This window comes from Mixophyes fleayi, chromosome 6 (genome assembly GCF_038048845.1).
Source record: "Mixophyes fleayi isolate aMixFle1 chromosome 6, aMixFle1.hap1, whole genome shotgun sequence".
NCBI classification, from domain to species: domain Eukaryota; kingdom Metazoa; phylum Chordata; class Amphibia; order Anura; family Limnodynastidae; genus Mixophyes; species Mixophyes fleayi.
This window is the reverse complement of record NC_134407.1, coordinates 80,017,029-80,033,712: the sequence shown is the minus strand read 5'-3', so window position 1 is coordinate 80,033,712 and position 16,684 is coordinate 80,017,029. Positions and strand designations below refer to the sequence as shown.

At 43.1% G+C, this 16,684-nt stretch overlaps 1 protein-coding gene across 2 annotated transcripts in view; it reads right to left on the bottom strand.

The window, feature by feature from the left end:
• Positions 1–1,296: 1,296 nt before the first annotated feature.
• LOC142160304 (urotensin-2 receptor-like) overlaps positions 1,297–16,684 on the bottom strand; it is a 63,568-nt gene continuing 48,180 nt past the window's right edge. For both annotated transcript variants that reach the window (XM_075215226.1, XM_075215225.1), the window contains one exon: positions 1,297–1,658. The gene's annotated coding sequence lies outside the window, so the exon portion shown is untranslated. The remainder of the gene's footprint in view (positions 1,659–16,684) is intronic.

Sequence of the window (16,684 nt, the reverse complement as noted above, 5' to 3'; positions counted from 1 at the left end):
TGTGTTGTAGAAAACAGTGAATTTCCTCAGTTACGACAGCACCTATGTTTATCTAAACATCTTTCCTGAAGTAAATGGGACAAATCTAGTAGGCTATCACGAATGGAGCGTACATTTGGGGTATGCCCAGTGCTCCCGAGTTGCTTGACTGACCCCCAACACCTCTTCGGTTCCCTAAACACATCCTTCAATAAAAGTTCTTCAATTGGGGCAACAGAGATGCCGCCGAAATGCCCACGAACTACCCAGGGCTATAGACAAACATGCTGACTGGGACAGTCCCCTCAAATCAGAACTGTCTTGCCTAATTTGAGATAGTTAGTATGTATCGTTTATCCGTTATAAGGAGTTTACCAGAAGATGTCAAATTCCTACAAAAGTCTGTTCACATTTCAAATGTTGACTTAAGTTGATTAAAAAACTTGTCTGGTTAACAATAAGATATACAAAAATGTACCATTTAAATCTGTTTTCAGATCAAAATTTTGAATAAGAATAGATGTGAATTTGTAAAAAAAAGAAGGTATAGTAATTGAGCTATCCCTTCTCCCATGTAGGATTTGTTGATTAAAACTATTTATAACGTTGCTAACTAATATCACTGCACTCTGTTGTTCTCTGTTGTCAGCCATTATAGGTTTGATAAGGCCTCCTTTGATGGGCTATTAGACAGGAAGTATCAAGCCATTATCTCATATATCTTCAGTCCTGACAAGACTCTGTATCTTGTACATATATATTTGCAAATGTTATTAATAGCTATTTTATACAAAGCAATCTGAATTGTATTCTTAGTGGTCCTTTACATATAGTCATATTTTATAAAAGTTACTTAATTGTTTGCCCATTATAATTATTTGCAATGACTTAAAGCTGCACTACCACCTAGTAAAATATTTTCCTACGTTGCCACCTCAACATAGCTGGAGCCCGAGTGCTGCAACAAAAGGCACATTTAATTTGTTAACCAGCTTTAAAGAGTGACAGAGGGGATTAGGAATGAGAGGATTAATCACAAGCCGCAATTTCTTGATTGTAGCTTGTCATTCATTGTTCCTCCTGCTCACAACCCTTCTGACCCGCCCAGATTTTGGCTGTGGCTCAAACAGAAATGGTAGGGGCCCTGTAAAACGGTTGTATGGGACATCCTCTAGGGTTTCAGCTAGGGGGAGAAGGCACCATGCGAAAATATTTTTGTAGGTGGTAGTGCAGCTTTAAGGTCTACAATTGACATATGCCTGTACTCTGTAGTGTTGGAAGATCGAATCCGTGCACATAGAAGAATGGTTGGACAAATTGTAATTTTTAAATAATTAAATTCAATTTTATTTTTTGTGTGAATTCCACCTTTGAACTGACTTGTCATCTGTGCGTACATTCCAAACTGTCAAATATATAATATATTGCAGACCTCTCTGTCATCAAAACAGTTAAAACAGAGCTTTGAGTCCTGGAACTGTGAAAACACTTATCTAGTCCCTATCCAGCATGTCAGCCAATGTTTTCCTCCTTGTTTTAGCTGCGTATCAGACATAACGTGTTTCACATCCATCTCTTCATGTTAGTCCCGAACTGAGGTAGTGAGTGGATTTCCCTTGTAGACGAGTAGAGTTATTGTTCATATGGGAGATATCGCTGTGGTAAAACTTGGGGATTCCCTGAAAAAAAAATAATATATGAATAGTGTGGAGAAAGAGAACATCAACTGAAACAGAAACATTCCTTATTTAATAAAGCACAGAGAGGAAGCATCCATCTTTTGGCTGAACTAATATTCATAAAAAGGCAATTTTCCTGAGACACAGTAAAGGCAGACATTTTTAGGTTTGAAATAATATTCATCAGAATGCAAATGACCTAGACTCGGTGACATCACTATAACACAGTGGAAGCAGCCGTTTTGTGATATTCTAAGCTAATTAAATGAGTTCAGAAGCATGGAAGAGCAGAGTATGGGCTACATCTGTAGACACTGCTTATATACAAGAGGGGCTGATTGTCCATAACAAACATTCAGAACCTATAAAAATGCATGGGTTCCTGTAACTAGAAAATGAATGGAGAGTTAAGAGGGAAAAACAATATTTGACTGGTAAATAAATTAGAGAACATTTCTTAAAAGAGGGGTTATGGGTTTTTCTTTTTCAATAAGAGAAGTGTGTCCCTTAGACTAAACGCAGTTAAAATCATGCAGGTGAGTGACTTGCCAAAGAACCTGTGTTGTGGATTCCTGGAATTTCAGCCAATAGGAGCAGGAAGGGGATGGGACTTATACACAGTTATAAGTCAGTGCTCAGAGGTTACTGTCCTTCTGCTTCCGGATTCCTCCCGCCCTCCCTACAAATCTGAGATATCTTCATTGTTATTGGTTAGAGTAGGAGAGCAGTGCAGTCTGTAACTGGGCATATGGTGCTCGGGTGATCTTGTCATAGGTCACTACCCCCCTGTGGTTATGGTGTCATACCATGGTTGGTCCGTTTGTTAGGAGGACCTTTGGGCCAGTTTGTATGCTTTATACTGGCGGAGTTAAATAGGGGACGTAGTCTTGCCGTTGGACTTGATCTTAGCACCGGCCAATAGATAAGGTATGATCCTGGGTTGGTGGTACTATGGTCTGACCTTTCCACCTTATTGGTTTTGCGTTCCTGACTGCCCTGCTCTCGTCCGCCTTACAGTCCTATTAGTTTAAATATAAATAAAGAACGTCATTCATTCCAACTTTAATTTGGTTTCCGTGTCTTTATTTGGTTTGGTAAAAGGTAATGTCACTAAGGTGTTATTTGGAGAAAACTTCCCTGCTATGCATTTTATAGTATTTATTGAAATTTTTACAATTTACATAATATAAATAAAACAAACCAAGAAAAAAGGGACAAAGAGGAGGAGGGAAGGAAAGGTGTTAGGGGAAGAAAGTACAAGTACACTTGAAATGTTCCAATAATTATGACCTATACAATGGTCATCTAATCAAATTACAGATACTGTCCCAACCATACTACTGCGGAGAAGACACCGGTGAGTTTACCGAAACTTGAAGGCCTGAGTGTTGGCTTATATAATCATTCCAAAGAAACCATATCATGTGTGGTGAGGCTGAGGCAGAAGAATATGGGACACCCAGTGTTTCCATGTCACAGCTTAGTTGAGTTTTGGCTACTACCTTGGCCATGTGGGGAAGGGAAGGAGACCTCCAAGCTTGAGCAATCACTGCCCTAGTTGCTATAAATATATGGCCAACAACATATCGCTCTCCATAGGATAACTGCGAGGGGAATAAGTGTAGAAGTGCCTCCTCTGGGGAGAAAGGAATTGGATTCTTAATAACCTGGGCAACCAGAGCAAATACTTCAATCCACAGACTATTGGCAACAGGGCAACTCCAGAATATATGCATAATATCTCCTGTCCCCCCACAATTCCTCCAACAAGTCCTAGAGTGCAAAAGAGGGGTTATGTTTTAAAAGAACAGTGTTTTTCTTTGTAGTATAAATTAATCTATGTCGGGTTAGCACTTCCTGGGGCGGGGGATGGGAATTGGGATTCTACCACAGACCCAAGGGGTTGACTGATTTACCTTTACTAAAAAGTAAAATATAGTATTGCCAGATGGGAAATAGGTGAACTGGGTACCGGCATGGATCATGAACAGATAGATTGTTGCAATAGGGAATAATCAGGTTGAATGATTTCAGCAGTCAAATAAATGCAGCTTATACTGATGTGTTTTAGCCATACAGTTCAGTGCCTTTATACATTTAACTGATCCCTAATGCTGATATTTCAATGATATTGCTTTAATTTCTGACCATATTATTACGCAATATTTATATATTGCAAAATTGCATCAAGAGAAACAGCTCATTTCATGTATTTAAATGCTGCAATTATTTGAACGCTGAAATCAAATCATGCAACCTGATTATTCCCTATTGCAAAACCCTATCCGTTCGTCCCTGATCCCTACCTGTACCCAGTGCACCTATTTCCCATCTGACAATTTTATTTGTAGTATGCAATGCTGTACCTCCTTTGTCAACCTCACAGATACATTTTCTGTCTTTTTGTATGATTTGTATGTTATACAATTTGTTCTCAACATACGCCTCACATAAGCGGTTGGTCAAACACCTCACACACTGTTCTTCCCTTTGTCATTTCATTCTTAGATTCTCTCTATTATATACCTAATCCCTCTTCCCTCCCTCTCCAATCTCCAGTGATGATTAAATCACGGCACCGAAATAGCCTCCTTTATTTGATTGGTACTTCAAGCTTTTCTCTGATATTGTATCATAAGACATTGAACACAGTTGTAGTCTAAAGTGTACTGGAAATAAGTTTGTTTCTGAATTAAATAACACGTAATTCCACAATATCAAAAAACAAACAAAATACACAGATGTATATTTTAAAATATAGTTTAATTGAATAAAACACACACTGAAACCCCTTGTTCACCACTTTAGTATAAAATATAACCTTCTTTCTTCATACTTTGTTGTAATCCTATGGGAGATTATTCTGTTATTATAATCCAATGTGGAAGAGAATACACCAACATTAAAAACCAACATAACTGCTTGTTTGGTATGAGCACCTGCCATAGAATGGCTGTGACCTGAATTGACCCAGACTTTCCTTAGCCACTAGCCAATCACAAGTAATCTGTGTGGGAAATCGTTTGTGATTGGATAAGCGACTAATGGAACTCTTGGTCCCTTGAAACCACAATCATTTAGCGGTGTGTGCTCATAGCGAGCGTCAGAGCCGGATTTAGACCTCATGGTGCCCTAGGCAAGATATTGGTTTGAGGCACTCCCCCAGCCCCCCCCCTATGCCCTCCCAGCCCCCCATGCTCCATACGATGAATATTAAGCTCAGTGGTCGAAGTGGAAGTTTAGAAGTGGCGGTATGAAAAATGTAATGAGAACGTAAACAAGTGAATGGAATTTTATTATTTTACAATGAAGGCAGTACGAGAAGTAGCGGTATGGCATACTACCATATACACCCCACTTCCACCACTGCTTACCTTTCAATTCACACAAATTGTACTTTATCTTTAACTAAACTTAGGTATTAATCATAATTAACATGTCAAGAAACTGCAGTTCATGGTTAGCAAGCCCAGTAATAAAAAAAACAGCAGTCTCCTATCACTACCACGTCACAGACCGTCCGCCACTACAGTTACTGACTGCAGCCCTCTACCTACAGAAACATGAAAAAGCGCTGGAATGCAATAATTATGTTAATATGTCAGTCTTCTGCATGAATCCCATAGTGCAACATTTAAACAAGTCAGACGTCCTCATAATATAAATCCCACCAGATTCAGGATAGTTGGCAGACTGCCCTGCTCTCTCCTACCTGTTCTCGTTACTTTCACGGCTTTTGGCTGCTGGTGTCTTTAGATAAGCTGCTGCTTGTCTGGATCCTGGAATGTTGGAGTCCCTATTTGAAAAAAAAAAAATGGGTACACGAAATTTAGTAAACTCCAACCAGCCCCAGTGTTAAATCAATATAGCACCCACATTTTATAAGTAGACCTCCCTCCAACCAAAACATTAAATTAATAGCATACACATTTAATAGACCTATTTCCCTCCAACCAGCTCCAACATTAAATTAATAATGTTACCATTTAAAAAATAAACCTATTTCCCTCCCACAAACAGCCCCTCATACACCCACATAATATAAATACACTGGCCCCTCACACACACGTATTATATTAATATAAAGGGTGCCTCTTTTCATTTTGAGGTAAGAGAGGTGTCAGGATTGAGGCAGCGGGTCATGTGAGGGAATAGATAATGAGCATGTGTCATGGGGAATATCAAAGAAAAGCTGGTGAGTGTTCTAAGGGTATTGTTGGCTGAGGAGGGGCCGTGTGGGGAACAGACTTCTAACTCACATGCCCCCCCTCTGCCCAGCACCTTTAGACACACATGCCCCCTTTGTGCCCTGCAGCTTTCATCACACATGCCCCCCCTGTGCCAGAGTAGCTTCCATCACACATGCCCCCCCAGTGCCAGAGCAGCTTCCATCACACATGCCCCCTGTGCCAGAGCAGCTTCCATCACACATGCCCCCCCTGTGCCCTGCAGCTTCACACACACATGCCCCTCCCTGTGCCCTGCAGCTTCACACATGCCCCCTCTCTGCCCTGCAGCTTCACACATGCCCCCTCTTTGCCCTGCAGTGTCACACATGTACCCATCTCTGCCCTGCAGCTCCACACATGTACCCATCTCTGCCCTGCAGCATCACACATGTACCCATCTCTGCCATGCAGCGTCACACATGCCCCCTCTCTGCCCTGCAGCATCACACATGCCCCCCTCTCTGCCCTGCAACGTCACACATGCCCCCCTCTCTGCCCTGCAGCGTCACACATGTACCCATCTCTGCCCTGCAGCATCACACATGCCCCCTCTCTGCCCTGCAGCTTCACACATGCCCCCCTCTCTGCCATGAAGCTTCACACATGTCCCCCTCACTGCCCTGCAGCTTCACACATGTACCCATCTCTGCCCTGCAGCATCACACATGCCCCCTCACTGCCCTGCAGCTTCACACATGCCTCCCTCTTAAACTGCAGCTTCCATCTCACACACACACTAGCTCCCTGTCACATGTCACATTACCCCTCCTCTTACCTTTTTCTAGACGAGTGACCAGGAACAGACAGAATTGCAGCAGCTCCTGCACTGACATCCATACAGTTCTATCAGCCCGCCTTCAATGTGTACCATGTGATGTTGTGGTCACATGACCCTGTGTTGTGGGAAGGTACCTAAGCTGAAGGGGCTACCCTAGCTCTAACACCAGCCCCTCCCCCGATTCACGGCAACCCCCCCTTCCCGCGACCCCCCCATCTGGGCCCCCAGAGAGCCACTAGGCCCTAGGCAGGTGCCTAAGTTGCCTAGCGGTAAATCCGGCCCTGGCGAGCGTTGTATTGGGATTTATAGGTTGGTTTTTGCTTCCATTGGATCACAAAGATAGAAGAATTTCCCATTGTATTACAACGACAGACGAATTTATCACTGAATTATGATAGACCAATAAAACAATAAAAGATTGTATTTGATAATAAATGCTAAATGACAATTTAGGGCTTGTTTTATTCAATTCAATTTATGTTAAAATGTGTTTGTGTCTTTTATTTACTTATTAATACATTATATAAAGTATAATAGGCAGAGGCTTTAAGGACTCTGGTCCATTATACTGGGATCCCTGTGTTGCCACTTGGTCTTAGCTATTTGGACATGCAGGTCACGGCCCTCAGAGCCAGTCGTGGATGAACCAGAGTGGATGAGCCAGGTCAGTACCAGAGTGAGCAAAGAAGTACCAAGAGATGGTCAGAAGATTAGTCTGGGTAGCTGAGATCAGAACCATGATATCCATAAAGAACCAAATTGAGAGGCAGAAGGGTAGTCAGGGTAGCCGAGGTCAGAACCAGAATATCAAATATTGTACAGAACCAGTGGAATACAAGGCACACAGGAACCAGGACCAGAAGTCAGATATGTGCTTCAGTACTCTGGCAATGGAGCAGTGTAGAAGTATGCTTTAAATAGGCAGACTAATTATAAAATATGGCAGTCAGTGATGACACTGACCACCGATAGGAAGCTCAGAATCATGTCCCCTTTCCTAGCACAATAATGCACAATCTGGCTGACAGAACCTGGAAGTCGTGTACAGTTGCTAGGCAATGGTGCACACTGTCGGCACAGAAGGCATCCTTCCTTGCAGCAGTGAAGATAAGTGGGACGGTGCCTCACAGTACCCCTCCTCTTAAAGATACGTCCATGATTGTCCAACTTTCTCTTGAATTTGGCCAAGAAATGCAGGGCATGCACCTCATCTGAATCGACCCAAAACCTTTCTTCTAGGCCATAGCCCATCCAGTCAACTAGACATTGAAGTTTATCCTTGAGAACCCAACAATCCAAAAGTTGCTTGACTTCAAACTCCTCTGCAAAGTGAGTCTCAACAAGACAGGGACAGAGGTCTTTTTTAAAGAATTTGTTCAAAACCAGAGGTTTTAACAGAGAAATGTGGAATATTTTCTAGGCTAAACATACAAATGAAGAGGGTAACTTTAGGTTGAAAGCCATCAGATTGATAACTTGTAAAACGCAGAAGGGTCCAATATAATCAAGTGCCAATTTTATAGTGAGTAACCAAAGTCTTAAATTTTTTATGAACAACCAAACCCTTTCACTTACTTGTAGTACTGAAACTGGATGATGTCTTCTATCAGCACCTCTTTTGTATCAAAGGAAAGTCTCCAACAAACTTTTCTTGGTTTGCTTGGTTCATGCAAATTTTTGTTGTCTGCAAACTCTGCACATGCAATCAAGACACTCCAATCATCTTGATTTTCACAAGTGTAAATTTACAGGAATAGCTCTAGGTCCTGATTCACCCTTTTTTCTGCCTGTTCGTCTGAGGATGATATCCAGAAAAGAAGTTGTGTAATTACTAGTTCTTCGCAAAAAGCCCTGCAACATCTGGAAATTAAGACCTGAAATGACCTTCTAAAATGATTTTCTGGGTACAGCCATGAAGACGGAAGTTCTTCTTAATGGAAAGGGTGCTTAAGGTAGGTGCAGAAGCAAGTCCTTTGAGTGCTCCAAAATGTGCCATTTTAGAGAAACGGTCCACCATTACCCATATGCCATTAAAGCTTTTACTCTTGGACACATCAGTAATGAAGTCCATGGAGATGCTGGACCATGGTGTGTCAGGTATAGGTCGAAAGGGACCCAAGGAGCCTGCCTGGAAGCTTTATGGTACAGGCTTGGGTATATTGTTGGACATCTTGCAGAATAGTGGACCACCTACCAAGAAACAAGTGAATATATATTTTTAACCCCTGTATATCCTGCTAATCTGTAGCCATGAACCCAACTAAGCACCTTAGGATGGACATCGGGATCCAGGTAGAAGCGACCAACTGGTGGTGTTTTGGGAGAGGTACCTGTTAGTGCTAGGATGCTGGCTGGATCCAGAATTGGTTTTGAGTTTGGAGTGGTCTGAAGATTCAAAGTATCTTTGATCCTTGGAATCCGCTCTATAGGTCAAGATAAGAGTAAAATGTCTAAAAAATAGAGAACATCTCTCCTGCCTTTGGTTGAGATAGTGAGCTGTTGGTAGATATATTAAGTTCTCATGGCTGGTAAATACAGTTATGGGATGAGCAATCCCTTCAAGAAGGTGTCGCCATTCCTCAAGTGCTGCCTTAATCTCTAGCATTTCATTATTCCCTTATTCCCTATCCCTTAGTTTTTCTCTACTGCTGAGATCTTCCTGAACAAAAATCTACAGGGGTGGAATTTCACTGATATATCTTTTTGAAATAGAACTGTAACAACCCCCATGGTAGAGGCATCAACTTCTAAAAAGACATCTGGTTGAGAGAGAACTGGCGCAGAAGAAAACCCCTTTTTTATGACTTGATACGTAGAGATGCCTCTGGTGGCCAGGTCTTCTGAGGAGCTCTATTATGGGTAACAGTGATGATGGGTGCTATAATCATAGAGCAAGTCTTCATAAACTGAAGGTAATAGTTAGCGAATCCCACAAACTGCTGAATAGCCTTAAGACTTGAAAGTTGAAGCCTGGACTGCAGCCACTTTCTCTGGATCCATCTGCAGCCCCTGTTCAGATACTATATAACTAAAGTACGTAATTTTTTCTTGCTCAAAAAGCCATTGCTCCAGCTTGCAATACAGGCAATGGGACTGGAGATGACTGAGAACCTCCCTCACCTGGATACGCTTCAAGTTCAAATCCTTGGAAAAGATCAAAATGTTGTCAAGATAAACAACTACAGTGGTGCAATAGGTCCCAAAAAATCTCATTCACAAATCCTTGGAAGACTGCCTCTGCTTTACTGATACCAATTATTATTATTATTATCATTTATTTGTTAGGCGCCACAAGGTTTCCGCAGCGCCGCACATAGTACAAACAGTAGACTATACAGGGTATAACAGTACAGAACAATAAACAAAAGTACCAATACTTCAGAAACTCCAGGCAGGCAGATGCAATAGACACGGAGCAGAAGAACGGGTAAGGAGACAGGAGGGAAGAGGGCCCTGCTCAAGCGAGCTTACATCCATACCAATCAGCATCACTAGGCATTGGTAGTGACTGTTACGCATGTTGAAGACAGTCTTCCATTAATAATCCTGATGGATTCTAATGATATTGTAAACACCTCGTAAATTTACCCTAGTAATATTTTGGCTCCCGCAAAGAGTTTGGAGATGAGGTAGCAAGGGGTAGCGGCTCTTTATAGTTATGGCATTGAGCCATCGGGAATCTATATACCGTCTGAGAGATTCATCCTTCTTTTTAACAAAGAAGAAACCAGCTCCTGCCGGAGAAAAATGCTTATGAATTAAACTGTGATTGAGATAAATGTATTTGGACATTGCCTGGGTCGCAGGCACTGAAAGTGGGTAGACACAGCCACAGGAAATGATCTTCCCGGGAATTAAGTCTATGGTGCAATCCCAAGGATGGTAAGGAGATATTTCTTCAGCCACAACCTTACAGAAGACATTCTGGAATGAAGAGTAGACAAGTGGCAAAGAAGAACTGTAGGACTGGGTTTGGCAAACAGATCTGAAAGGTCCTGGATAATTGATTGGAGGCATTTCTCAGAACAAAAAGGTCCCTAGGAAGTAATTTGCGCAAACCGCCGATCAAATTGGGGAGAATGAGTTTGGAGCCATAGTAAGCCTAGAATTCCAATTTCAGTCTCTTTGGACAGTTCACCAAAATGTGGCCGGATTCAGCGCAATAGGGCATAAATTATTCTTAAATCTCCTTTCTCACACCAGGAATGTCAATACTGGTGCAGAAGGAGGTCTGAAGGAAGTTCTCTGGAAGCCAGTGCATCCTTAATGTGGTCTGTCAAGCCTTACAAAAAGGCCGCCACTAAGGCCTTGTTACTTCACCATATCGAGTGTGTGGAATACCGCCATGGACTGACCCACTGACATAGAGCCCTGTCAGAGCTGGAGGCGGCTTTATGAAACACTTGCCAAATTCTCTGACCAACTACCTTGTCTCGAGGTACTTACCCACCCGGCAACTCCTCTGTACCTCTGACCACCGCCATAATTCACCTTTCATTTCCTCCTCCCATGCTCGCCTCCAAGATTCTGTTGTGCTGCCCCCAATCTGTGCTACTCCCTATCCAGCCTCACTCAACTCTTATCCAACCTACAGTCCTTCAAATGCCATCTCAAAACTCATCCTTTCAAGCTCACCTTTCCTACCACCTCCTGACCTTCTTCTCCATCACCTCCTCTAACTACGCCTTTCATCTCCATTTGATCCCTGTTGTTCCAACTGTCTCTTACCACCCCTCCCATTAGGAATATAAAGTCTCCGGGCAGGTTTCGCTCTACCTATTCTCTCATGTCTGTCTACTGTCGGACTCCCTCGTAGGTCCTGTCATTTATTTGCTACACTTTGTGTAAGCATTACTCACACTCATCTGTGCTACTTATATGTATTACTCATCTATTTGCTACTTTCTTACTGTAGCCAACACCACAAAATCTATGGCGCCAAATAAATAAATAATAATAATAACTCTGCTTGGCTCATCAATGATGTTCCTGAAGACCTCGATAAATACCATTAAATTCTACAGAATAGCATAATTTCATTCCCATAAGGGCAATGCCCAAACCGGAGCCTGGACAGATAGCAAGGAGATCACGTACGCAACCTGGGCCCTTTCAGACGAGAAGGTTCCTGGGGAAAGCTCAAACTGGATTGCGGATTGGTTGAAAATTCCCCAACATTTATTTTCAAAATTTGTCCATAGTAGGGATGCACAAATTGGAGGATGAAGGAACCACAACAGTAAGTGCAGACGATGTAGGGTCCTGTAATGGAGGGGTCAGATAGACCTGAATGGTATCTAGGTGGGTTGCCAGCTCTTGCAAACATTGAAGGACTTGAGCCTGGTTTGATTCTTGCTGATCTACCCATATCACTAGACCTAAGTCATAAGGTGATGGATCTCCAGTGGTGTCCAAGTTGTGTAGGCCAGAGTATTCTGGGAAAAATGGATGTACTACCTGCTAGAAATTGACATTACTGGGTAAAGAGTCTAACATAGCCCCAGTGTTCACAAAGGACCACCGCAAAGGTTTGGTCTTAGCTGCATGTCACAATAATGACCTTTTAGAGGATGTCAATGCCTCATATTGGCGCAACTAATCAGGGAGGCGCAGAGGCTAGCGCACCCCCGGTATTCACCAGGGACTCCCGCAAGGAGGTATGGGCTTGGCTGCATGAGGTGCGCAGGTCGCAGTTCTCCCAGTTAGTAATCAGGGCAGCAGAAGAGATAGGAATGATCGTATGGTCCGGGTCAAAAGTCAAATGATGGTGCAGTACAGAAGAGCGATCCAGAGGGAAGGTCAGAAGCAAGCCGAGGGTCAGATTCCAGGTAACATCATAGCCAAATCACAGGACAGGGAATAGTCAGGAACAAAGCCAAAAGTCAGGAACCAAGGTACAAACAACAGGTGGAAGCAGGTAACAGGATGCTGGAGCTGGTGAAACCAATACACTGGCACCAGACTGATGAAGAGAGGTTCCAGATATACCTAATAGTGGCCCCTGACAGGGTGGAGGAGACTTTGGCGGTCAGATGCACCTGACCGCCGACAAACAGAGGAAAAGAAGTGTCCTGTTACCAAGCAACGGGACGCTGGTCCACTGCGCATAAGCGCGCAGCGTAAACCCGCAAGTTCGTCTCGTTGCTAGGCAACGGGACGCGAGTCGGACGAGAAGACAGGCGTTCGTCCCTGGCATGTATGGACAGTGCGAGGACAGCGCCTGACACTGCAGAACCAGAAAATCCAAACGGAACCAATTTTAGAGGCATAAGAGTGTTCAGGGTAGCCAAGGTCAGAACCAGAATATCCAATACTGTACATAACCAGTGAAATACAAGATACACAGGAACCAGGACTGGAGTAGTGCTAGAGTCTGCCTTAAATAGGCAGTCTAATTCCAAAATTCAGTGGTGAATGACATCACTTGCCGCCGATTGGAAGCCTAGAATCGCGTCCCATTGCCGGCAGAACCTGGAAGTCGCTACTCATTGCTAGGCAATGCTATACACTGACGTAAGAAAAGGCATCTGTCCCTGCAGCAGAGACAGTGAGCAAGGATGGAGCCTGACAACCCAAGCGTTTATATTACCCGTCGACCAAAGCCCAGGTGTGATGGGAATAGTTCCAACTTCAAATAGTCTCTGGAAGGAGTACAGGGGACATGATTTGCAATGTGTTCACTTCTACTAGAGGCAACACGAACTTCCCTTACTTGCCTGGAGCTGGTTTCCATTATGACAGAGGGACACCATATTTGTGGCTTCACTGTAATAGAGGGAGATAGCCTAAGGGCTAGGACTGGTTGAGGATTTCGGGGTTGACAATTGGTGGGAAACTTCCCAATTATTTAATTACTTATTTACTCATTCAGACTTAAGAGCTGATTTATGAGAGTTCAAAAAGTTTTTTCAAGTTGCCTTAGGCATTAAGGGGACTCTTGCACCATTACAGTACCTTATTTGTTATGACAGCGTGACGTTAGCAGAAGAAGTACAGTAAAAAGTGAAATAACTTTAGTATTCGGAAACACTGTTATTGGCCAATATTATATTATATATATGCAGATGAGTACTTCAATCCTTACTTAACATCTTGGAGCTGTCCTTGAAAAAATTCTGTTAGCTTCTGTTGTAAATCCTTGTCATGTATCCTGAACCTGCTTAACACAGTCATCTAGCTAAATCCATTGGTGTTTTGCCCATTTTGTGATAATGTCACAAACTTGACAACCCCTCCTGTTTATTTCCAAAATGTTCTCTGTTTAGGAGATGTGTGATGCTGTTTAAAACTCAGCATTTACCGAGGATACTGGCTTGTGAATATTTCATGACTGCGTTTTATTGCTCTAGGATTAACAAGCCTTTGGGGTCAACATGATAGGTCTGTCCTTTACTGGCGAAGAAAGCAATTACTTGGTGTTTGTGCATGTTATGCTATTGTTTTGTGATGCACTGCAGAATATCAACCCCACTTGCACTGCAGAATTGCAAGGACAAACTCAGCTAAACATTGTTTCTTCTGAAATCCCTGGCCCACCGCATACTGCATTTATTTCTCCTAAATATTTTCTAATTCCTTTTTATCATCTTTCCCCTGTAGTTAGCATTATGAAGTAGAAATGTCCCTTTAACTCTCTGAGGTTCGATCCAATATACCAAAATATCTGCATCTTTTTAAAGCAACTTTAACCTCAAAAAATAACTGTGCTTAATTATGATTAAAACATTGGTATGTATATATTAGACATAGCTTTATGTTATCCCTCTGTGGGAGCAAATTGAAAAGATTGGCTCTGCTATCTCTTTGCCTGCTCTATGTCATTTTTTCTGACCTTTCTAGACCTGTGCACCCCACCATTGGCATCATACCTCATTCCCAACAATGTTACATATATTCCTTGTCACTATACCAGAACCCCACACTACTGTACTGTGAGACCTCAATTAGATTTGCAGGAGGGCGTGAGAAGGAGATGAAGAGAAAGCAAATAATGGAACTATGCTAAATAATGAGACTTCCTAGCACCAACATAAAGAGTAGCTAACATTCTATAACAAGGAGGAATATTAGAGCTCATTGAAGTCCTGAGACTGGTACCAGTTAAAAGCCAGGCCATGTTTAGGGTTAGTATGTTGGACTTATGTTATGTTAGATCTAGAACTAATTACAAAGAAAACAAGGGTTGAAATTGGAAGCACTCCAGGGGCTGAAAAAGTGGAGATGTTGCCTAAAGCAACCAATCAGATTCTAGCTGTCATTTTGTAGAATGTACTAAATAAATGATAGCTAGAATCTGAATGGTTGTTATAGGCAACATCTGCACTTTTTCAAAGCCGCAGTTTAGTTAATATACCCCCAGGTCTCAAAAGATTACCACAAGTAATTAAAACAAAACTTTACTGAATAATATTATTTGGTTCAAATCTAGAGCTAAACCTGCTTAGATTTTTGGCTAGTATTGGAGCTAGAGTTATACATAAGGGTATTGTTAGAAAATAGGTGACAGATCAATTGAGTGCATACTCAACAGTTATTACACTACAAGGCCTGTGTATGTAGAGTGTAGACTGTTCATTTAATAAAGGGGTGTCTGATAAGAGAGGAAAGCATTACCCTTTTAACAGAAGGGTTATGGTAAGATTAGCTGGAGCAGCTGATTGTCCCTCAGCTTCCCTACAATATTTTTTTTATAAATTTGCATGATAACGGATTTTTTTTATTGCCTTGAAAAACATAAGTTAAAAATCATACTTCTCACCCAGATGGGGACCTATTGATAAATAAAATGTGTAAAGTGCAAAAACAAAGCTACCAGTGAGCATGGAAATACAACAGAGGGATTGAATGAGACCGAGGTGATATAAACGCTGAGGGGGCAGGCAGAGGAAAAAGTACAGGCATACCAGGAGTTAACTTATCTGGGTTGTGGTAGAAATCTGAGTTATCCAATCAGTGGAGCCGGAAGGGGAGGGGTTTGCTTTCCTGAGGAGGCTTATAACATATAGGAAAAGGATGTGACTTCCTCTTGCCGGATAGATTTGTTAAGTGAGTATGGGCTCTCTGCTGTCCTGGTAAGTATTGCTACATAAACTGTTTTTTCACTGTGTTTTTTGTCTGTGTTATACTGTTTTTGGTATTGCATTTATTGCTGTGATCGTGTTTATTTAAGTTGTATTTTCAGTGTTATTTTCTTTTCACTGTTGTCCCTTCCTCCCCCCCTTCCCCTCTCTCTTTTTCTTGTTTGTTTTTTGTTACCTTTTCCTTCCCCCATTATGCTCCGGGCCAAGAGAGTTAGGGTTCCACCCCCCGCCTCGCTGAGGCTTGTTCCCCCCCCCTCGGCCCTTAGTAAGCGGCGAGCCCAGATCCGGGCCTCGCCGACGGGTGTTTCCTCTTCCCCCCTCTCGGGTAGTGGTGTGGGTGTCCCCGGCGGTTCCGCTGTGGCCGCGGCGGCTAGAAAACTTTCTGCGCATGCGCAACGATGTGCGCGCACGCAGACGCGCGCGCGTTCGCTCGCACATGCGCTTCAGTCCATCCCGGTTCCGGCGGCCATGATAGATGCGGGCGCTCCAGGAGCGCCCGTGGTGGCCCCTGCAGCCTATGCCGAGGCATTGTCCAATTCAGACATCCCCCCAGCCGGAGAACGGTGTAGCGTTCCGGCGGATGGGGAGGGCGCTGCAGGCTCTGCTGAAATAACGGAGGGGCCGGGTGTCAGTCTTTCCCTGGCTCCCTCTACCACGGTCCTGTCGGTGCTGCAGTCCTCTTCATCTCTAGTTCCCCCGGGTGTCACATTAAGCACTACATTGGCTACAACCCCTGTCCCCCCCTATTTCTTCCCCCCACTACTGCTTTGCCTAGGTTTTCATTATCGGCCCCTCTTCCTTCGTTTCAGCATCTTCTCCCCCCTCCATCTTTTTCCCCCACCCCCCTCCCCTCCTGGCACTTCTGCCCCCACTCCCCCCCCACAATATAATATCCCCATATCATCTGGCATGTCTGTCCCTCATTTAGGTAATGCCGTA